The sequence below is a fragment of the Zalophus californianus genome, chromosome 3 (genome assembly GCF_009762305.2).
Source record: "Zalophus californianus isolate mZalCal1 chromosome 3, mZalCal1.pri.v2, whole genome shotgun sequence".
Lineage (NCBI taxonomy): Eukaryota > Metazoa > Chordata > Mammalia > Carnivora > Otariidae > Zalophus > Zalophus californianus.
In genome coordinates this window covers 17,572,067-17,597,687 of record NC_045597.1, presented here as the reverse complement: position 1 = coordinate 17,597,687, position 25,621 = coordinate 17,572,067, and the positions used below count along the sequence as shown (strand labels likewise).

Here is a 25,621-nt window from a genome sequence, read left to right as displayed (position 1 = left end):
GCAGTGCAACGTCCCTGAGGCAAGGCAGAGGGGTGGGGGCACTGGAAATATCAAAAATGATATTGATAGAATACAAAGTGAAGTGGAGAGGGGAACAGACCAGATGAGAACTGACCACACAGGACCTTGTGAGCTGCTTTAAAGACTTGAGTCTTCATCATTTAAGCAGGGAAAGGATTTTGGCATTATCAGTGTTTGTGTGTGTGTGTGTGTGTGTGTGTGTGTGTGTGTGTGTGTGTGTGTTGATCTTCTCCTAATTGACTACATATGAATTTAATTTATTCCCTGGTTAGTTGTTTGTTATTTTAAACTTTATTAAAGAACACACACTTAAATGTTCATAAAACATAAATGTAAAGCATAACAAATTTATATAAAGTGAACACCAAAAATTCCCCAGTTATATCATAAAATCAGAAATGCCAGTACTCTACATCCTATCCTTCCACTGAAAGGATAGTGACTACACTGTCCAAATTTTATAGCAATCATTCCTTTATTATTTGTGTAGTTTTGCCACTTAAATATGCATCCCTAGCCATTATAGTATATTTTCCTTTTTTATACTTACATAAATGGAATTGTAAAGCATATAGTCTTTGTGTATGACTTCACTATGCATTTTCTTTTTCCAGTTTGTTCATTTCTTATGATTAAATGTATTTCATTCATTTGGGGGATTGTATAGGATTCTTTGTATAGATAAACCACAATTTATTTACCTATTGTCTGGGTGATAGACACTTTCAATGTTTCTCTTTTTGTAATGCTTAAAAGTCATGTCATTCAGAACGTTCTTGAATATCTTGGCACATATTGGCATATAACTTTCCTAGAATAAATACCAAGAAGTAGACATAGTCATATATACAAGTATATTTAAACCAACATACATGTAATAATAATGTAATATTATATACTTTTATATACCTTTTCCTATATTCTGTTTTTAATTTTCTGCCAGATTATTCCTCCTTCCCTATCTTTCAGTTAATTATCTTCTTCATCTTATCAATTGAGTTCTTAATTTAGGTTGTTGTTTTGGTTGTTACATTGTTATAGCTCCAGAATTTCTACTAACCTTTTCTTTCTTCTTTTTTTAATAGGTTTTATTTATTTATTTGACAGAGAGAGGACAAGCAGGGGGAGTGGCAGGCAAAGGGAGAGGGAGAAGCAGACTCCCCGCTGAGCAAAGAGCTTGACGCAGGGCTTGATTCCGGGACTCTGGGATCATGACCTGAGCCTAAGACAGACGTTTAATCAACTGAGCCACCCAGGTGCCCCTAGCCTTTTTTTTTTTAATAAAAAAAAATGGATCTGCCCCACACATTTCTTAAACGAGTAGTTTATATTTGTCTAAAAAAATTGTTTGCTATGATGAAAACATTCTATAAATCAGTATTGCACAGCTACATATAACTATTTAGATGTGGAAATGTGGCTAACAAAACTGAAGAATTAAAATTTTACTTTTATATAATCTTAATTATTTAAAACTTAAGGTTAAATAGCCACATGTCTCTAGTAACTTCCATATTGGACAGCAACAGTCTATAGGTTATGATTATCTCATGAATATATATCTTTACAATCCAGTTATACTTAAAAAAACCTAACATGCTTCATCTGAAAAATATAGACAGTTATAATCAGTTAAGTAAGATTCACTCATCAGCATTCATATTTTAGTATAATTATAGGTATACATATGTATGTATATTTGTGTCTGAGGTTCTATATGTATACATACATATATATATACATACACACAATATAAAGAAAATAAACTTTTTCAGTGCTGTAATATGTACATTTATAGACTTCCCTTTTTACATAATATTTATCAAAGAATTTTGTCATTACATAATCTCTAAAATCATAGTCTATAATGATTATATAAGATTTCATCTTTTGCTTCTGTCATAATTTAAACATTCTCCTGCTGTATATTTAGACTGTTTACCATATTTTGCTACTATTACTAACATGATTATGAATCATCTGTGGATATAAATTACAGACTTTTTTTTAACTTAATTGTATTTTATTATGTTAGCCACCATACATCATTAGGTTTTGATGTAGTGATCCATGATTCATTGTTTTCGTATAACACCCAGTGCTCCATGCAGTATGTGCCCTCCTTAATACCCAGCATTGGGCTAACCCATCCCTCTAAAACCCTCAGTTTGTTTCTCAGCGTCCATAGTCTCTCATGGTTCAGCTCCCCTTCCAATTTCCCCCCTTCATTTTTCCCTTCGTTCTCCTAATGTACTCCATGATATTCCTTATATTCCAAGTATAAGTGAAACCATGATAATTGACTTTCTCTGCTTGACTTATTTCACTTAGCATAATCTCCTCCAGTCCCATCCATGTTGATGTAAAAGTTGGGTATTCATCTTTTCTGATGGCTGACTAATATTCCATTGTATATATGGACCACATCTTCTTTATCCATTCATCTGTTGAAGAGTATATCGGCTCTTTCCACAGTTTGGCTACTGCGGACATTGCTGCTATGAACATTGGAGTGCATATGGCCCTTCTTTTCACCACATCTGTGTCTTTGGGGTAAATACCCAGGAGTGCAATTGCTGGGTCATAGGGTAGCTCTATTTTTAATTTTTTGAGGCATCTCCACACTTTTCCAAAGTGGCTGTACCAACTTGCATTCCCTCCAACAGTGTAAGAGGGTTCCCCTTTCTCCACAACCTCTCCAACATTTGTTGTTTCTTGTTAATTATTGCCATTCTAAATGGTGTAAGGTGGTATCTCAGTTTGGTTTTGATTTGAATTTCCTTGATGGCTAATGATGATGAACATTTTTTCATGTGTCTGTTAGCTATTTGTATGTCTTCTTTAGAGAAGTGTCTGTTCATGTCTTCTGCCCAATTTTTTACTTGATTATTTGTTTTTTGGATGTTGAGTTTGAGAAGTTCTTTATAGATCTTGGACATCAGCACTTTGTAATGTCATTTGCAAATATCTTCTCTCATTCTGTGGGTTGCCTCTTTGTTTTGTTGACTCTTTCCTTTGCTGTGCAGAAGATTTTTATCTTGGTGAAGTCCTAAAAGTTCATTTTTGCTTTTGTTTCTCTAGCCCTTTGGAGATGTATCTTGAAAGAAGTTGCTGTGGCCAATGTCAAAGAGGTTACTGCCTATGTTCTCCTCAAGGATTTTGATGGATTCCTGTCTCACATTGAAGTCTTTCATCCATTTTGAGTTTGTCTTTGTGTATGGTGTTAGAGAATGGTCAAGTTTCCTTCTTCTGTATATAGATGTTCAATTTTCCCAGCATCATTTATTGAAGAGACTGTCTTTTTTCCATTTCACATTTTTTCCTGCTTTGTCGAAGATTATTTGACCATAGAGTTGAGGGTCCATATTTGGGCTCTTTATTCTGTTCCATTGGTCTATATGTCTGTTTTTGTGCCAGTACCATGCTGTCTTGCTGATCATGGCTTTGTAATAAAGCTTGAAATCAGGCAGCATGATGCTGCCAGCTTTGTTTTTCTTTTCAACATTTCCTTGGTGATTCAGGGTCTTTTCTCATTCCATACAAATTTTAGGATTGTTTGTTCCAGCACTTTGAAAAATGTCATTGGAATTTTGATCAGGATGGCGTTGAAGGTATAGATTGCTCTGGGCAACATACACATTTTAACAATGTTTATTCTTCCGATCCATGAGCATGGAATATTTTTCCATCTTTTTGTGTTTTCTTCAATTTCTTTCATGAGTGTTCTCTAGTTCCTAGCGTATAGATCCTCTACCTCTTTGGTTAGGCTTATTCCGAGGTATCTTATGGATTTTGATGCTATTGTAAATGGAATCGATTCTCTAATTTCTCTTTCTATAGTTGCATTGTTAGTATATAATAAAGCAACTGATTTCTGTGCATTGATTTTGTATCCTGCCAGATTACTGAATTGCTGTATGAGTTCTAGTAATTTGGGGTGGAGTCTTTTGGGTTTTCCACTAAAGTATCATGTCATCTGCGAAGAGAGAGAGTTTGACTTCTTTGCCAATTTGAATATTTTTATTTATTTTTCTTTTCTGATTGCTGTTGCTAGGACTTCTAGTACTATGTTGAACAATAGTGGCGAGAGTGGGCATCCTTGTCGTGTTCCTGATCTTAAGGGAAAGGCTCTCAGCTTTTCCCCATTGAGGATGATATTCGCTGAGGGTTTTACATAGATGGATCTTATGAATGTTCCCTCTATCCCTATACTCTGAAGAGTTTTAATCAGGAAACGGTGCTGTATTTTGTCAAATGCTTTTTCTGCATCAATTGAGAGGACCATATGATTCTTCTCTCTCCTCTTATTAATGTGTTCTATCACACTGATTTGCAAATGTTGAACCACCCTTGCATCCCGGGGATAAATCCCACTTGATCATGGTGGATGATCCTTTTAATGTATTGTTGGATCCTATAAGCTAGGGTTTTGTTGAGAATTTTGGAATCCATATTCATCAGGGATATCGGCCTGAAATTCTCCTTTTTGATGGGGTCTTTGCCTGGTTTGGGGATTAAGGTAATGCTGGCCTCATAGAATGAGTCTGGAAGCTTTCCTTCTGTTTCTATTTTTTGAAACAGCTTCATGAGAAAAGGTATTATTTCTTCTTTGAAAGTTTGGTAGAATTCCTCAAGGAATGCATCAGGCCCTGGGCTCTTGTTTTTTGGGAGGTTTTTGATCACTGCTTCAATCTTGTTACTGGTTATTGGCCTATTCAGGTTGTCAATTTCTTCCCATTTCAGTCTTGGCAGTTTATAGGTTTCCAGGAAGGCATCCATTTCTTCCAGGTTGTTTAATTTATTGGCATATAGTTGTTGATAATAATTTCTAGTAATTGTTTCTATTTCCTTGATGTTAGTCGTGATCTCTCCCCTTTCATTCATAATTTTATTAATTTGGGTCCTTTCTCTTTTCTTTTGGGTAAGTCTGGCCAGTGGTTTATCGATCTTATTAATTCTTTCAAAGAACCAGCTTCTAGTTTCGTTGATCTGATCTATGTTTCTGGTTTCTAATTCATTGATCTCTGCTCTAATCTTAATTATTTCTCTTCTAATGCATGGCTTAGGCATTATTTGTTGCTTTTTCTTTAGTTCTTTAAGGTGTAAAGTTAGTTTGTGAATTTGGGATTTTTCTATTTTTTTTTTTTTTTTTTTTAGTGAGGTTTGGCTGGCTATGTATTTCCCCCTTAGGACCGCCTTTGCAGTATCCCATAGGTTTTGGACCAATGTGTTTTTAGTCTCATTGGTTTCCATGAATTGTTTAAGTTCTTCTTTGATTTCCTGGTTCACCCAAACATTCTTGAGCAGAGTGGTCTTTAGCTTCCAAGTGTTTGAATTTCTTCCAAATTTTTTCTTGTGATTGAGTTCCAGTTTTAAAGCATTATGGTCTGAGAATATGCAGGGAATAATCTCAATCTTTTGGTATTGGTTGAGACCTGATTTGTGACCCAGTATGTAGTCTATTCTGGAGAAAGTTCCGTGTGTGCTGGAGAAGAATGAGTATACTGTTGTTTTAGGGTGGAATGTTCTGTATATATCTATGTGGTCCATCTGGTCCAGTGTGTCATTCAAAGCTCTTGTTTCTTTGTTGATTTTCTTCTTAGATGATCTGTCTATTGCTGAGAGTGGAGTATTGAGGTCTCCTGCAATTAACTTTCATTGTTATCAATATGACTCTTTATTTTGGTTAACAATTGGCTTATGTAGATGGCTGCTCCCATATTGGGGGTGTAGATATTTACAATTGTTAGCTCTTCTTGTTGGATAGACCCTTTAAGAATGATACAGTGTCCTTCTGTGTCTCTAACTACAGTCTTTAGCTTAAAATCTATTTTGTCTAATATAAGAATTGCTACCCCAGCTTTCTTTTGAGGTCTCTTGGCATGAAAGATGGATCTCCATCCTTTCACTTTCAGTCTGGATGTAACTTTATGTTCCAAATGATCGCTTGTAGACAGCATATGGATGGGTTCTGTCTTTTTATCCAATCTGCAACCCTGTGCCATTTTATGGGAGCATTTAGGCCATTCACATTGAGAGTGATTATTGAAAGACATGAATTTATTGTCATCATGTTGCCTGTGAAGACCTTGTTTCTATAGACTGTCTCTGTAAATTTCTGTTCTATATCACTCTTGGGGTCTTTTTCCTTTTATAGAACCCCCCTTAATATTTCTTGCAGGGCCAGCTTAGTGGTCACATATTCTTTCAGTTTCTGCCGGTCTTGGAAGCTCTGACTCTCTCCATCCATTCTAAATGACAGCCTTGCCAGATAAAGTATTCTTGGCTGCATGTTCTTCTTGTTTAGTACACTGAACATGTCTTGCCAGCCCTTTCTGGCTTGCCAGGTCTCTGTGGATAGGTCTGATGTTATTCTGATGTTCCTCCCTCTGTACGTAAAGAATCTCTTCCCTCCCTCCCCCAACTGCCCTTAAGATGGTTTCCTTGGTTTTAAGATTTGCGAGTTTTACATGCCAGGGCATTGGTCTGTTTTCCTTGATCTTGGGAGGGGTCCTTGCTGCCTCTAGGACATGAATGTTTGTTTCATTCCCCAGATTAGGGAAGTTCTCAACTATGATTTGCTCAAATATATCTTCTAGTCCTCTCTCTCTCTCCACCTCCTCAGGGATCGCAGTAATTCTGACATTGGAATGTTTCATGGTGTCACTTATTTCTTTGATTCTATTTTCATGGATTTTGAGTTTTTCCCTTGCCTCCTCTTTTTCCTCTTTTCTATCAACTGGTCTTCTAGATCACTAATTTGTTCTTTTGCCTCGGTTACCCGAGCTGTTAGATTAAGTTGGATCTCATTGATAGCGTTTTTAAGTTCTGCCAACTCAGCTTTCATTTCTGTCCTTAGAGACCATACGTTGCCATTAATCGATTTCTCCATTCTAGCTTTTGTCTTCACAATTGCTACCTTGAATTCCATCTCCAATATCTTGGTTATATCTGTATCCATTTGTAAATCTGTGGCAGAAGTCACAGTCTCTGAGTCTTTCCTATTTGGGGGATTCCTCCTCCTAGTGATTCTGTTAAGGGGTGGTTGAGGGAATGTACAGAGTCCAAATTATTGACCACAACCCAAGCAGTATGCACCTGGTTTATAGGGACCTTAGGGTTGTCAGCCTCTTGTTCTCTCAGCCTGTCTTCTGGGGGTGTGGCCTGCTGTGCTGTTACTCAGGCAGCCCTGTTTGGGCAGAGTTGCCCTGCCCCCTGTGGGGGGGATAGGCTCAGTGAAAACTGGTTTTGGGGGGCTTTTGTTCTCTGGCAGCTTTCCCTGGCAGCTTTCCACCTCTCTTCCAAAGGTCATAGCAGAAGATATCATTTCCAACCCTCTGTCTCAGAGCAAAGACCGCAGTCTGTTATTCAGTGAGCTCTCCAGGCCACACTACCTCCGTTTCTGTCTGTGCTGCTATAAACTGCAGAGTCCTGGGTTGTATGCCCCTCAGCAGCGCTCCCAGTCCTCTCCTCCAGGTCGGGGCATGTCTCTGCCCTTTGTGCTTCTAAAACAACCAGCTGCCCCCAGTTCGTATGTGCGGTCTGCCACTCCAGGTTTCAGTCTGGGGGAGTGCCCTAAAGTCCTTTCCCCATTGCTACCAGTCTGCAAGTCTGTGCCCAGTCCCCAGCGCCAGAGGCTTTTGCGCTCCTGTGTTATTTCACCGGCCCGGGCGCCAGCACTTATGGCAGCTCCCTCCCCCTTCCATTTATCTTCCGGTATCTGCCCACAGAATCAAGCCTCCCTTCTTCATTCCTCAAAACCAACTGCCTGCGATATTCTGTTTGTAGAGATCCAGATCTATCTTCTTACATCTCAGGCTGATTTCGTAGGTGTTCAGAGTGGCCTGGTAGATAGCCAGCTCAATTCCGGGGACCGGTTGGAATAGGGTCCCCTACACCTCCGCCATCTTTTCCAGAGCTCCCTCTAAATTACAGACTTTAAATCTGGTTGATTTCTTAGGACTACAAAGATAAGATGAAATTGCTAGAATAAATTATCCAAATATTAAAATATTTTTGTCATATATTGCCAAATTGCTTCCCTGAAAAGTTGTAGGAATTTGCATTTCTATTAGAGGAACATAAGGATGTGTGTTCTTTTTATTGGTATATATTTTGGCATTTGATGTGAGTTTTCACCACCAAATGTAACTCTTTAAGTATGTAAAGGATATCTTCTATTTGTCACCTAGTATTTTTCTCAATTCTATTTTATTTGAACTCTTTGAGGGCCTAAGGCTAAAACCACCCTGTCCATTTTGAACCTTTCTCTTGTCTTCATCTCCTTGAAAACACATTGCTGTGTGTTCTTTTATTTCTCCTCTACCTTTCCACATCACCTTTCTTTCCTTTCTCTACATATGGCATTTGCCATAGTTCTGGTCTTCTTTATTATTTTTGTTTGATAACCTCTTTCTTAAATTCTCTTCCCTGTTTGATTCAGCTTACCTGTCTTCAAACCTGAATCTCATATCTATATTTCCAGCCTGTCATGTTTTCCAAGATCAAATCTCACTTTCCCAGTATGCCTTCTGAATATTTGGCTGCTTGTTCCTACTGACACCCATCACGTCTAGATCTGAATTTTAATTTTATCCTTGATGCCCAGCCCAACCTAACCCAATTCCCAGTATGTTCTGATTTTCCCTTTCTATAAGTAATCTCATTCTTATCTGGATCCAAAAAGCTCTTTTTCCTCTCTTCCTTTGTCTCAACATATCCACTCAAGTCATCAAGAATGATGGAATCTTTATTACAATATTAATCAAAAGCATGTCTTACCTTCTGTTACTGCTATTTCCATGCTAGAACAGGACCTTATCACCATGGCGATTTTCTCCTAAATGGTGTTTCTTCTTTTAAACGTTCCTTTAATTAATCTATTCTTCACAATGCTTCTCTTTTTTTATTTAAATTCAATTAGCCAACATATCATACGTCTTTAGTTTCAGATGTAGTGTTCAACAATTCATCTTTTGCATGTAACACCCAGTGCTCATCACATCACGTGCCCTCCTTAATGCCCATCTCACAATTACCCCATTCTCCCACCCACCTCCCCTCCAGCAACCCTCAGTTTGTTCTCTATAGTTAAGGATCGCTCATGTTTTTTTCCCTCTCTGATGATTTCCCACTCAGTTTTTCCTCCCTTCCGGTATGATCTTATGTGCTGTTTCTTATATTCCACATATGAGTGAAGTCATATGATCATTGTCCACACTTGCTAAATGCCAGTAGCACTGTCCAGTCCTGTGACAACCAGAACTTCTCCCATGCGTGGCCCAAATGTCCCTCCTGGGGGCAATGCTCCCTCTGAGGAGAATCAATGATCTAGTCTAATCCTCTTGTTTCATGGACAAGTAAATTGGGGACCAAAGGGGTTAAATGACTGGTCCAAGGTCTCTCAGCTGGGTAGAGGCAAAACAATGAATAGTTCCTCTGATTCCTGCCCAGAGCCTTACCAACCTGGGATATATTCCTTCCTAGTGTTCCCAAAACATTTTGGGATATGGAAGGTCAAATTAAAATTCTTCCAATTTTTAAAACAGAAACTAATAGAATTTGTGATCACTACACCAGCCCTGAAAGAAATATTTAAGGGGATCCTGTAAGTGAAGAGGGAACCCAAAAGTAACAGACCAGAAAGAAACAGAGACAATCTACAGAAACAGGGACTTCCCAAGTAATACAATGGCATTAAATTCATATGTTTGAATAGTTAATCTGAATGCAAATGGGTTAAATGCTCCAATCAAAAGACACAGGGCATCAGATTGGATAAAAAAGCAAGACCCATCCATATTCTGTCTACAAGAGACTCATTTTAGACATAAAGACACCTCCAAATGTAAAGTGAGGGGATGGAGAATCATTTATCATGGTAATGGACATCAAAAGAAAGGTGGGGTAGCAATCCTCATATCAGACAAATTAGATGTTAAGCCAAAGACTGTAGTAAGGGATGAAGAGGGACACTATCATACTCAAAGGGTCTATCCAACAAGAACATCTAACAATTGTAAATATTTATGCTCCTAACTTGGGAGCGGCCAATTATATAAACCAATTAATAACAAAATTAAAGAAACACATTGATAATAATGCAATAATAGTAGGGGAATCAACACCCCACTCAAAGCAGTTAATAGATCATCTAAGCAGAAGATCAACAAGGAAACAAGGGCTTTGAATGATGCACTGGACCAGATGGACTTCACAGATATATATATATAGAGCATTCCACACTAAAGCAGCAGAACATACATTCTTCTCAAGTGCACATGGAACAGTCTCCAGAATAGATCACAAACTGGGTCACAAATCAGGTCTCAACCATTACCAAAAGATTGGGATTATCCCCTGCATGTTTTTAGACCATAGTGCTTTGAAACTTGAACTCAATCACAAGAGGAAAGTTGGAAGGAACTCTTCACAATGCTTCTAAACTACTGTACTTAATTTATCATTTTGAGGTACCATGCTCTTCATCAACAGTCTTTAGTATCTTTCTCTTGCCTTCTAAGCAACCCCAAGTATAATTTATCCATCCACCCAGCCATTCAAAATTTATTAAGTGCCTACATGAAGTTTTCTTCAGAGCCCTGTTATTTATCTCCTGGAGTTATTTGGCCCTCACTTGCAGAGAGCTGGAAGTGCCTGGGGGTTTTCCTCTCCCCAAGGCTTCCACCAACTAATGACTGAGAGATGCAGAAATAAGAAAGCTCCAGATTCATTACCTGGATTTTAATAGCTCTGAGGCTTATATTTCTAAATCTGAATACTCTCAAGTTTCCCTATAGCTTCAGGCTGAAGCCTATTCTCTCTGGGCTTTTTTATTGAGATCACATCTTTGCCTGGCCTCCTCTCCCTCTTGGCTCTGCTTCAGCCAATGTCTTATCCAGCTACACTGGGAGTATTTCCTTAACTAACTTGCACAGAATTTGTCCTCTTAGGCTCTACTTCTGGAAAATCCTTGGCAGGACACTTTTATTCAAACCAGAGACATGATTACTACTACAAAGGAGCTCACACCAAGTAGAAAAACAGGCATACAACTAGCAATTTCAGTTCTAATATGATATCTGCCATAGTAGTAGTTCAAAGTCCAGTGATATGAGAAGCAATATCTATCTCAGATGAGAGAGGTCAGAGTAGAATATCTACCTCCCTAAAGTAATGTCTGACCTGAAATCCAAAGAAGTAAGACTTTTTTTTTTTTTTCAGGCAGAAAGCAAAGAGAAACTATTCAGAGGAAATAGTATAGATAAAAATATCATGATATTAGAACATGATATTTTTCAAGAACTACAAATAACTTAATTCATTATTATCAAAGTACAATATGTGACAGTAAAAAAAAAATGAGGAATTGGTTCTGGCAGGTGGATAAAATGGCAGAAATCTGGACTCAAAGTACTCATAGAGTACCTTCATAGGAGTTTGTTTTTTCTGTTAAAATGGTAAAGAAATGAAGAAATCAGGAAAGTGATGCCATCAGATTTAGAGTTTTAACTATTGCTCTGGCAGCATTAAGAGGGACTGGAAGAGTGGAGATTCGAAAATTGCATGTAGGGCTAGCCCGGAGAAAGGATTGTTAAAAATTGAATACCATGGTGAGTAAGAAATGCTGAGGAGGGATGATAATGAGAGATAATAGAAGGAAGGACTGGCAGTGCTTAGTAATTCATTAAGTCTGGGGATAGATATAGAAGATTCTAGGCTTTGGACCCCTCCCAGTAACCAAACCCAATGGACATTTTTTTAGTCTTTATCTTAATCTAATGTGGCATTTCCCTTTCTTCTGCAGGTTCTTGTTCAATTGTTTTACTAGATTTTCTGTATTTTCCAAATTCTCTACAGTGGCAATCTATTATATATTCACTTTTTAAATAGAGTAGATAGTAAAATGGAATCATAACATATAGATTTCTTACTAAAGAATTGTTAGGCTAATCATGTAAAAGGATTTTAAATAATATATATATGGGAAAAAGTGTATATGTCCAAACTCACACATAACTAAAAAAATGTCAATTAAACCAATATCAGATTGGCAAAAATTTTAAGTATAAAATATCCAGTTTGGGCAGGTATGGAGGAAAGCAACATGCTAATTCACTACTGGGGAATATAATAGGTAAAATTTCTGGAGAGCAGCTGAACAATCTCTGGACAATTAAGATGCTCATTGCTTTGATCCTGTTAATACTTTGAAATAAAAAGCAATTTAGATAAATATATGAAGATGCTTATTACATTATATTTGTAATAGCAAAAAAAAAAGCATTGAAAATTATTTAGAAGTCTATTAACAGGAACTAATTAAATGCATTATAAAATGAACATTCCATAGAATGTTATTCAGAAGTTGTATAGAAAGCATTGCAATGAAAATGGCCAATAAATACCTGCTTGCAAAGGAATGGTGGAAATGGTTTTGTGGAACATAATCTCATCACCACATAATGAGAATATACATGCATTAAAAATTTCTGAAAAAATGAACCTGAAAGTGCACAACTGGGGCTTGAAAATGATGTGTCTTTGCTATTGGTATATATATATATTTTTTTTCCATGACAAATTAGTAGTTTGAGTTTAAAATGAATTTTTAAAAAAGGGCGATAACTAGATAATGCAGAGAAGCAGCTTAGGTTTTTTATGTGTCTGAACAGAGCAGATGAGAGGTGAAAAATTTATATAATTTTCTTGAAATTAAATAAAAATAAAATCCTCATAGGAACACCTGAGAATAGTGGGAAGGTCATTTACAGATAGGGAAATAGAGGCTAATTGCACACTTCATAAGTATCTAATGGAGGCCTAGAATTTAAATGTCCTGACCCCTTGCTGAGTGTTCTCTCCATTATTTTAAGCAATAGTATATCTACAACAAGAAAATCAAATCAACTAAGATGCAAAAGTTCTCAGCCATTGTTTTTACCTTCTCTGAATATATGGAATTGATTAAAAGTTCATAAGTAGATTTAAAAATTTTGGAGGTTTGGCTGTGAGACACTAAAGTGTCCATGTATACGGAATCAGAATATCTCAATTTAATACTGTTGCTCTAAAAGGGTGCTTTCAAAAGCACTGAGAAATATGGCTCAACTTACATCCCTAACTTAAAAGAAGAAATATTGGGGAATTAGAGGCAAAGAAATTATGTAGTAGCACCTAAAAATTGTAAGGAAGAAGGTACCAAATATCTTACCTATTTCACACATAAGCTGACATGTCTCCAATAATTTTCCTCTTAAGCACAGTATAAGTGAAATATGAGCACATATTATCCAGAGCAGCACCAATCGATCCATTTGTTGCTATGAAGTATAAATGCCCAATCATATAAAATTTCAAGTATCACTCTATGGAAAATGAGAAGTTAATCACTAAGAATGTGAGTGAAAAGACTATTATGTACTTCCCTTTTTTAGAAGTACTTTTTATTGAAAGTATTAATGAGTGACTAACAAAAAAATTTATTTAATTACCTTACCCAACTACTTCTAGGAAATTACAAATAGATTTCATTATTTTAGGATAATAGAGATAGATTTTCTTTTGTGGTTTTCAATATATTAACAATGAATATTTTTCTAGTCTGTTCAAGATACTTCTAGTGCTTCATTCAAATTGTCGTTGACTTTTTATTATGTATTGAAATTCATACATACAGTTTTACATGTATGTTTGCCAAAATCAGTAGTACTAATTTAATAAACTGAGGAAATAAAATGAAAACAAAAAATTGGCGAATATTTAAAGATAAAGTTTAATAGTATGTCAATGTTTCTCTTTGCTTTTATAATATAATTAATCATAATTTATTTTAATTTAAAACATGCTAACAATAATTAAAATTCTATATTACATATAATCAATATTTTTGTACGTATTTCAATTCCTACAAACATTCTAATTCCAGTTTAATAAATTGATATGTATATACATTTTGCAAAACAGATGATCTTAAAGATTAACTTGAAATTGCAAGTAGAGTTGTAAATTAAATTTTCTATTTCCTGTGCTGGAAAGCACTTTTTTTCTTTTTACACACATGTAATTTATTTATTTGTTTGTTTGTTTGTTTGATGGCATTAGGCTTATTCTGAGGGAAAGTAGAATTTGGGGCTCTTAAAACTCGTGAGGCATGGAGAACACTTTTAATGCAATTTGAAGTGTAGATATTAGTGCACTTAAAATTTATCAGTAGATGTTTAGACTAAAATCTCTAAGGACATAGAAGAGATACATCTATTCCTTAAATTCCCAACAGTATACATGCTATAGGAATGTAGGATTTTATAAAGAGATTAATGAAATTGAATGGTTAATCACAAATATTTAACAGAGCAGCTGTATTGTGGACCTTATATTTCCCTCCTCTTTCCTTCAGGAAAGGATCTAATTTGTCACCCCTTAACATTGGAATTCCTGGAGTTCTTCAATGGAAAAAATTGTTGCTCTGTACTATATGCATTCAGCATCATTGGCAGCATTATGCTTAATATTTGATGGATGGTGACAGAATTTTACAAAATAGTCATAAAAACGGTACTTTGGTCCAAATTTTGCCTGAGATTAGTTGAAAGGAAGTACATTGCCGATCTGCTTTTTCACTTTTTTAGGATTCAGGATATTGGACAGAGATATATAAATGTGTGTCTGTGTATGCACAAATGTACTTTTGTACTGTGTTCATAAAAATGCCAGTTACTATTTCTTTTTTTTAAATTATGTTATGTTCATCACCATACCATACTTCATTAGCTTTTGATGTAGTGTTCCGTGATTCATTGTTTGCGTGTAACACCCAGTGCTCGTTGCAATACGAGCCCTCCTTAGTACCCATCACCGGGCTAACCCACCCTCCACGCACTCCCCTCTGAAACCCTCAGTTTGTTTCTCAGAGTCCATAGTCTCTCCTGGTTCGTCTCCCCCTCTGACTTCCCCCCTTCATTTTCCCCTTCCTTCTCCTAATGTCCTCCATGCTATTCCTTATGTTCTACAAATAAGTGAAACCATATGATAATTGACTTTCTCTGGTTGACTTTTGCTCTTTAAAAAGAGAGAATAGATGCATTCTAGAGAGGAGGAAGAGTTGGGGGGTTGTTGATAATGCAGAGTGCTTGGAAAACAAAAAAAAAGGCAATGGTTGGAAACAGAAGCACTTAGTTTTCCACTAAAAATAAGACATAGAGACACAAAGATAGAGAAAAATGGAAAGAGAAAAATCAAACCATAAAGAAGGCACTTCAGAAAGCAAAAGAATAAGAGTTTTTCCTTTTTCCTTTCATGGGTTATGAAGGTTATAAAACAGGATTTCCACATAATCAAGAGAACACAGCCCATAGCAAAGGACATACTTGCTTTTTTAGAGAGCTATAGGATATCCAGGCTCACAAAGAACAGCCATCACTGATGCCTTGGAGGAGATGCCCTAGACAACTGCCCATTGCAGATGAGGTGAACAGGCATTTGTTTGATTGTGGGACATATTTGACTTTTGATAGCATGCCAAAAGAATACATAGTTTATTGAGGTAATTCCAAACCATGATTTATATGTGAATTGGGATATAGTCTAACAATAATTATTGAGAAACTTTACCTAAAAGTGGATAAATTCATAAGTTACTGTAAAGTTTTTGTAAGCCTTTTGGGCATATTTCCTAGGAATTTCAGATAAGCAAAAAGTATCAAGAAAGAAAATTGATCAGGACTAATTTCTGTGTTACCTATGAATGATAGACCCTCCGAAGAGGTATTTAAAATTTCATTTAACACTATAAATAGTCTATGCTATAATATAAACTGTTGTCTTTAAACTTTGGTTTGCTTTTTTTAGGCATTTGGGCATGTATACATGGGCATGATTGCACATAATTTTTAATGAAATAAACATTTCAAAATAAACCTTTGTTAATATTAATACATTTCATTATGGGAAAATTCAGAGATTCTTTTGCTCTCAGTGTTAGCTATTATCATTGCACAAGTTCTGATATCAGGAAAATTAACTGAGAACTTTGACTTAAAATAAGTCATCCTAAGGCAGTGAAAACATATTTTCTTGTTCCTGTTTCATCATACTTATGTATAACAGAAATGGTGAGGGCAAAAGATCCAAGTATTTAAAACTTCGGAGGGCACAGAGAATACCAACAATCTCCATCCAGGCTAAGTCTAAGCTGTTTAGAAGCTGAATCTTATCAGCATTCCTTTAGAATTGGAATATCACATTCAGCAAGTGCATGTTTCAATCTTTTCACAACTACATGTAACTTTTTTTTTTTTACAGCTACATGTAACTTTAAGAGATTGTATTTTTAATGCTAAAATTGCCTTAAGGTTTTCAGTTCTTTCTTGGCTCAAGTCCTGATTTCAAGTTTTTGTTGTTTCTTTTCACAAAAGGTAATATTTACCTTGACAATGTTTTATTTGACATTAAGGGGAAAATATCATTTTTGACAAAGCAGAAATGAGCTTGAATAAGTTTTGGGCCTGCAATAAAAGTTTAACCTTATATAATTAGGTTTTAAACATTTTGTTCTCATAAAAATAGTGATTACATAAACCTTACCCAAAATATATTTATAGAAATTAATTTTGAATTAAAATATTTTAATGAATTTTGTTTGAAATGTGTATGATGACAACACATGAAAATATTAGTGTTTATAAATCAGTAACTGTTTATACTGTATATAAATCTATTTGTTGATTTTAGAACATTTGTAACACATTTGATTTTAATTTCCAGATACCACACTCATGCAAATACATCTTTATTTTGATAAAACTATAATACCACTATAATCAGAATAGATAAAAATATATCAAATGATGAGTACACCTAATGCTCAGTATTAAATGCCCTGCCTTTAATTATACCAAAGTCTTATAGTACTTATATTACTATGTTACTTAATGTCATTCTGTATATGTATAAGGGTATCACTTTTGTAACCAAGAACTCAGCTAAGCTGCTTATCCTTTGTTCTTCCCAAGACATCTCTTCCTTAAGAATCTAATTCATGGTCACTTCCCATTTCATTTCTTTCTTTTTTATTTTTTACTTTGAGATGATGGATCTCATTCACATTTGATTTCCTGAGACTACCCTCCTCTCTCTACTCAAAGACTACCCAAACATGATGGTCACCTATCTTTGACTCTTCATACCTTAAGCACACACCGCATATCCACAGGCATGCACCCATGGATGAACACACACACAAGTACTTTCACAGACATATGACAAGGGAAACCATGTTGCTACATATTCATTACTCTTGACAGATTAGGTTCGATACCTGCTTGCCATTTATCACAGTTTTGGAGCACATGAGGCTGACTTGCAAGTTCCTTTCTCCAAGTCATAAAGAGCAGTTGAACCCATCCCCTTCTCTTTATTTTTCCTTTTGCCACCCAGGCCTCTGTCCATTAACCTCTTCTCCCTTCCTGTTTCATGATCATCTTCAGTATCAGTGTCTTGCCCTCATTTCCTCAGAGAGAACAGATATTTTCTCATTCAGAATTTTGTACAAGGCATACTGTCCAGGAGTCTTCTCTATTCCACTCCACTTCACATCCCCTCATATTTAAGTTATGCAAATAGTATAGAAGTTACTTCCTTTGGGATGATATTCCTGAAACTACAGACAAGGTACCTTGTGATTTGCCATAACATACCCTGTGTTTTTCTACATATTTATACTGATAACTTTTGTTGAAATAATTTTAATGCTTTAACCCTTTTCTCCTTAGCATGTAAATCCCAGAAAAGCAGTGCCTTGATCACTACTGATTTCCAGCACCCAGCATAATCCTTGGTACATGGTTGGCACTAAGTGAATTTAGGTTTTACAAAGAAATGAATTCATGGGTGCTGTACATGTATTCACACAGCTTTGTGCAATACAAATGGAGATAATTATCATTTGCAATATACCAAGATGGAAAGTTGCCAGATTCAAGGAAATGTAGTTAAATTGGGAGCCAGAGAACTAATCCATATGGATGCCAAGGTGATGAGTCTGGGTAAACACTGGACAGAGGGAGTGATCAGCATGAGGAAGCCAAAGCCTAGAGGGGTCCAAAGGAAACCCTGAAGTCGATTACCAGAATGATTTGTTGTCTTTAAACATTGTATTTACTCATGATCTAGAGGTCTTTCCTGGTAGAGATGAGTTTGTATAAAGTGTCTCACCAACTTGTGTTTTGAATTCATAATCCTAAAACTACTTAAGATCCATCTCTCAGTGTTCACTTTTTTTTTCATCCTACCAAATTCTGAGTCTTTATTTAGATTGGTTCTTTCTAAGATTGTACTAACGATGTAAAGATGGTCATTTCCTTTGTAGGTATGTCACTAGGATTACATAGGGCCTAGTTGGCAAAAACGGACCACAGCAAGTTAAAAAAAAAAAGTCTTCCCAGAATTCAAGGCAAAAATATTAGCCTGCCCTCACAAGTATCTAGAGCTATCTCTACTGTCTACCAGCCTTCAGCTTTCTCTTTTTCTTTTTCCTCTTAAGGAAAAGATCTCACTTTTTCAAATACACTTGACACTCTGAAGCTCTACATATAAGAACACACTTTCATCTGTTCCATCATGCAGTCCTGAAGCAGCAACATGACTACCTGTTAAGGCAAAAAGGCTGCTTCTTGGTCTGATCTGCATTTTTCAGGTAACTTTCTAGGCAGCCTATGATCCATCAGTTTGCCCCTCAGTAAATCTCTGAAAAAGAACACCCATAAGCATAGTACAGGGGTGTTCTGAAGTTTGACTAGTATTTTAGAGTGTTGCATATCCCAAGATGAAAGCAGTAGGGAAGTTGAAAAAATAGTATTATTTATTCAACAGACTTGCCAGAAATCTCAGATCTTGCCTAGTCACTGCATTCTGTCCTGTACATATAATATAAAACTCTCCATGAAAACAGAACTGAGTCCTCAGTGAGAACATTCAGAAGTAAACAAGACCAGCCTAAAAGGGAAGGCCTTGTAACCCATGCTTTCCCTCTTCTCCTGTAATCACCTGATATAGTGAGGAGATCCAAGACAGTGCTCTACAAAGGGGCTCACTAAAATAATTCTTTAAAAGTATATATAATTCAAAGAAAGACTCGTCACTTTCTTTGGAGGCAGTTTCAATGTCAATGAAACCCCTTGACTATTACTTTGGACTTTGTGAGTACTTTTCTACCTTTCCAGGTTTTTATTTTTCCATATTTAATCACTTTGTTCTCCTCGGACTGAAGGTACATCTTACCTTTCCTTATACTGGAAAGCTCATTTATGCATGAAAAGTGTAAAAACATACTCCGTCAACCATTAGTTAATAGCTACTAAGTCTCACCATTTGTCTTAGCTACTAAGATAAAGGCAAAGCATATATTTTTATATGTAGGTGTGTATATATTATAGCTGCAAATATATATAAAAATAGAGAGAGATAGTTTTGTAGATCTATCTATCATCTAAAGAAAGACATTCTGTTCTATAATTTAGGATTTTTGTAGCAAGAACAGACAACTCTACTAGAAGTGTCTTAACCCCAATGAAAATGACTTATTTTATATAATAGAAAAATCCAAGTTGGCAAACTTTTAGGGATCATTGATTCAGTGGCTCAGTGGTGTTATCTAATGCCTAGGCTCTTTCAATTATCCTCAAAGTTTCAGCTTCTTTTTTAATCATTAAGAAAGGACACGCCAGCTCTAGTCTTCATAGTTTCACCAAAAAACCTCTAAACAGCTAGAGGAGAAGATGTTCTTTTTGGTGTTAAGCTTCCATCATATGCCTCCTAACATCAAAATTATACTCCATAGCAGGATTATCTCGGAGAATTTATGATTCCACCCTGAATCTATGGGGGGTCCCAGCCTGCTCTCTTGCCTATGGTATAGATATAAAAACAAAGGTGGCCTTCTGTTCATGGAAGAAGGAAAAGAGAAGTTTGTAGATAGGAATAAAGAGGATGTGACATTTTTATTAAGGAGGGCTTATAAAATTGAAATAAAGTGTTCTGTATCTATCAGGGTACAGTCACCAAGATACTAACCAATAGGATCCAATAGAACATTAAAAGGATTATTCACCATGACCAAGTGGGATTTATTTATGGGATGCAAGGGTGATTCAGCATTCACAAATCAATCAATGTGAGAGATCATATTAATAAAAGAAAAGACAAGAACCATATGACCCTCTCGATTGATGCAGAAAAAGCATTTGACAAAGTACAACATCCTTTCTTGATTAAAACTCTTCAAAGTATAGGGATAGAGGAAATGTACCTCAATATCATAAAAGCCATCTATGAAAATCCCACAGTGAATATTGTTCTCAATGGGGAAAAACAGAGCTTTTCCCCTAAGGTCAGGAACACATCGGGGATGCCCACTCTCACCACTGTTGGTCAGCATAATACTAGAAGTCCTAGCCTCAGCAATCAGACAACAAAAAGAAATAAAAGGCATTCAAATTGGCAAAGAAGAAGCCAAACTCTGACTCTTTGCATTGACAGATACTGTATGTGGAAACCCAAAAGACTCCACTCCAAAATTGCTAGAACTCATACAGAGATTCAGCAACATGGCAGGATACAAAATCAATGCACAGAAATCAGTTGCATTCCTACACACTAACAGACTGAAGAAAGAGAAAGTAAGAAATCAATCCCATTTACAATTGCACCCAAAACCATAAGATACCTAGGAGTAAACCTAACCAGAGATGTAAAGGATCTGTACTCTAAAAACTACAGAACACTTATGAAAGAAATTGAGAAAGACACACAGAGATGGAAAAACATTCCATGCTCATGGATTGGAAGAATAAATATTGTTAAAATGTCTATGCTACCCAGAGCAATCTACACATTCAATGCAATTTTTATCAAAATTCCATCAACATTTTTCACAGAGCTGGAATAAACTATCCTAAAATTTGTATGGAACCAGAAAAACCCTGAATCGCCAGGGGAATATTGAAAAAGAAAACCAAAGCTGGAGGCATCACAATGCCTGATTCAAGCTCTATTACAAAGCTGTGATCATCAAGACAGCATGGTACTGGCATAAAAACAGACACATAGATCAATGGGACAGAACAGAGAGCCCAGAAATGGACCTTCAACTCTGTGGTCAATTAATCTTCGACAAAGCAGGAAAGAATACCAATGGAAAAAAGACCATCTCTTCAGTAAATGGTGCTGGGAAAATTGGACAGCCACATGCAGAAGAATGAAATTGGACCATTCTCTTTCACTATATACAAAGATAAACTCAAAATGGATGAAAGACCTCAGTGGGAGACAGGAATCCATCAAAATCCTAGAGGAGAACATAGGCAGCAACCTCTTTGACCTTGGCCACAGCAGCTTCTTGCAAGACACGTCTCTCAAAGCAAGGGAAACAAAAGCAAAAATGAACTATTGGGACTTTATCAAGAAAAAAGTTTTCTGCATAGCAAAGGAAACAGTCAAGAAAACTAAAAGGCAAACTATGAGATGGGAGAAGATATTTACAAATAACATATCAGATAAAGGGCTGGTATCCAAGATCTATAAAGAATTTATGAAAGTAAACACCCCAAAACTAAATAATCCAGTCAAGAAATGGGGAGATGACGTGAACAGACATTTCTCCAAAGAAGACATCCAAATGGCCAACAGACACTGAAAAAATGCTCCATATCACTTGGCCTCAGGGAAACACAAATCAAAACCACAATGAGATATCACCTCACACCAGTCAGAATGGCTCAAATTACTAAGATAGGAAGCAGCAGTTGTTGGTGAGAATGTGGAGAACAGGGAACCCTCTTACACTGTTGGTGGGAATGCAAACTGTTACAGTCACTCGGGGAGACAGTGGGAGTTCCTCGAGAAGTTAAAAATAGAGCTACCCTACGAGCCAGCAATCGCACCACTGGGTATTTACCCCAAAGATACAGACGTAGTGAAACGAAGGGGCACCTGCTCCAGAGTGTTCATAGCAGCGATGTCCACAGTAGCCAAACTGTGGAAGGGGCACAGAAGTCCTTCAACAGAAGAATGGATAAATAAGATGTGGTTTATACACACAATGGAATATTACTCAGCCATCAGAAAGGATGACCGCCTACCATTTACAACAACGTGGATGGAACTGGAGGGTGTTATGTTAAGTGAAATAAGTCAATCAGAGAAAGACAACTCTGTGGTTTCACTCATATGTGGAACATAAGAAATAAGATCATAAGGGAAGGAAGGGAAAACTGCAGGGGAAATCCAAGAGGAAGCCAAACCATGAGAAACTCAATTCCGAGAAACAGACTGAGGGTTCCCGAAGGGGAGGGGTGGGGGGATGGTGCAGTTGGGTGATTGGCATTAAGGAGGTGATGTGATGAGCACTGGGTGTTACACGCAACTGATGAATTCTTGAACACTACATCTGAAACTAAAGATGTACTAAAAGTTGGCTAATTGAATTTAAGTTTAAAAAAAAGGATATAGTCAGAAAAACTGAAACTATGGTATGTATTTCAGAGAACTGGCCACCAGTTGTCAGAAACCTGAAATAGCAAGGAAAGGATGGTAAAACAGTGCAAAAATTCATAACTATAGAGAGTAGCTGCTCTACCAGAGCTGGGGGAACAAAAGAGAGGGGTTGGGGTTACCAGAACATAGCATAGGAGAGGACTCCTCACAACTGGTACTAGAAGCTCCTAAGGTGATGCCACGCAGCTAGTGCTCAGACCACCCAGGGGCATTCTGAGTTGGTGCAGGTACCTCTGAGGAGGCACCAAGGCTGGTGCTCAGTGTGTCAAAAGAGGCAAAAGGCTGAAACTGTCATTGTCCTCTCTTGCTTTAAGATGCTGACCTGAAGTATAAACAGAAAACTGAACCCTTATGCCCTCCTCCTTCCAGTCTCCCTTTGTGCTTTTCACTAAGAGAAAGCCAGCTGGCAGGGGAGTTGGGGAAATGTTTGCAGGCCCAGAAGAATACAGCAGAATATAGGGTGATGGATTGTAGCTACAGGGATATATGTGACTTAGTAGGACAGCATCTTGAAATCTTGAAACACTTTGCAAATATGTATATATATATATATATATATATAATCTTTGTGTTTAACTCTATGCTTTTTTCTACCTAACAAGTATATTATGGCTCATCATAACAGCAAATGATATTTTAAAGACTTCTCTGACCTTCCTTATCTCTAGTACCCACTGAGGAAATGATTTAGGACAAGTGGCCTAGCCATAATGAACATCTGTTATCCCATCTATAAAATGGACATAATGATATGCTTTACCTCAGTGGAGTAAGATTATCAAAAGATATATAAATTGCTCAATTGATAATTGTTAAGTATCCTCAATCCCAATTTTAAAAAAAAAGCTTGTCCTAGCCAATCACTTTTCATATGAACAACTCAGGTACCCTATACAAATGATTTGTAAATCGTTATCATTCTGCCTTAAATTCTTCACTTGTGTATTTATAACTGTTACTATTTTTCTTGAAGATATGCTATATTCTCACTTACTTAGCACTGTGCTTCACATGTAATGGAAACCGTAGTCAATAAAAATTTGAGAAAGTTTGAAAATTCAAATGAATGATGATGAATATGTGATATATATATGAATATATAATATGTCATATTTACATTTATAAAGAAGACAGAAAATGTACTTTTATATAGGTCACTGTGTGATTTTTTTTTTATGGGAGGTGTAGTCCTCATAGTGTATAAATAAATTATACACATAAGGGTACTCTACAAAAAGAAATACAACAGTAGGGCTCCAGAATTTCTTGAACAGGAGTTTTTAAGATTAGCTATTGTGGTCAATTGAATTTGCAGAATTCATGTAGATAACACAGAGACTGGAAAGATTTCTTACAAGTAGGCTAATTGGCATGGAAAAAGTAGGTAGACATGCTAGAAATAAATAGCATCTATGAGACAACACATGTGGGGGAGATCAGTTTTTCCAAACTGGAGTAAGTTTTAAAAAAGCAGTGCTTTATCCTGTAGGCAATTGAGAGTAACATAAGCAAGTAGTATTTAAGGGTAAATGAATGGTTCTCCGTGCAGGATAGATTAGAAATAGAAGATACTGGAGGCTAAGAGAAGTTAAGGAAGATGTTGAAATGGTCTTGAAGTGCTAGGAGGCTAAAGTAAATACATTGTAAAGGCATTGCCATGGAACACAGGGCAAGGCCGTTTATTGGAAGATGCTAGAAGTGGGTGAGGAGGATTCAGTGAGAAAATCTGACAGTTTAGCAGAGAGAAGGATGTCAGGATCAGTGATTAACAAGACTAAGACAAATGCTGTCTGGCATCATTTATATGTGGAATCTAAGAAACAAATGAACAAACACAAAAAATAGAAAGAGACTCATAAATTCTGAGAACTGGTGCTTGCCAGAGAAGGGAAGGGAGTGGGAGATGAGCAGAATAGGTGAGTGGTACAAACTTGCAGTTATAAAATAAATAAGTCATGGAGATGAAAAGTACAGCATAAGGAATGTAATCAGTAATATTGTAATAATAATTGTAATGATATGATGAAAGATGGTGACTATACCTATCGTGATGACCATTGAATAACATATAGAATTGTCAAATCACTACGTTGTAAACCTGAAATGAATACAACTTTGTATGTCAACTATATTTCAACAATAAATATTTTTTTTAAATAGAGTAAATAGGATTAGAACTTCAGATTTTTTACTTCTAGGATAGCTTAATTTGGCCCTAAATTTAGGTCATTCTCTTCCAACCTCATTTTTTTAATTTCTGCAGTCTTGCCCCAGAAATGCTATTCTTAACCAGTGTAGAAAAATATATAGTCATTTTTCTTCATAAATGCACAAAATTTTAGCAGGGTTTTCAAAGACAATGTTACATTTGAAATGAAATAAGCTCTTTTAACATGTCAAGACATATCTGTTGCTTTGCAGGCTGGTGATACAATGAATTCTCTTATTTGTACTCTCTTCCCACATTTTAGTGCTTTTTTGCTTTTTCATCATGAGGAACCAACAGAAATACCTGATAGAATACCATGACAACTTGAAAAGCTTTATTTTAACAAATAAATATCTCACAGTAGAAAAACTAAAATTCTAAATAATTAGAAAATATCTTTCTCAACTTAGAACTTAAAGACAACTACTGACCCCATGTAAAGGTATTTCCATAGCAAGGAATTCTTAGAGAATGGAGGACATTAGAGTAACTTCAGAAACAATGATTTTAAATACTTTTCTGAACAAAGCAGACTAAACACGAGAATGAGGGAAATACTAATATTGGTGTTTTCAATTTTTTAGAAATGACAGTGTTTAAATGTAGTAAAATAATCATTAATTACAGATATTTTCATGTTCACATCTGGAAGGTGGAGCATAAACTATTTAGGTGACCTGTGCAAAGACTTATTGAGGGAGTTGACAAATATTTGGATCAGAGAACTAAATATATAGCTTCACTAGGCTGGTGGTATGACCGTTTATGCAAAACAATTATTCTCCTGGTTTCAGGAAACCCACTGGAAAAGAGTAGACGTTCAGACTTGAGACCTCACAT

At 36.3% G+C, this 25,621-nt stretch overlaps 1 protein-coding gene across 1 annotated transcript in view; it reads left to right on the top strand.

Annotated features, from left to right (window-relative positions):
* The window catches only part of GPC5 (glypican 5), a 1,342,862-nt gene that overhangs the window by 1,104,822 nt on the left and 212,419 nt on the right, over positions 1 to 25,621 (top strand). The window lies entirely within an intron of this gene.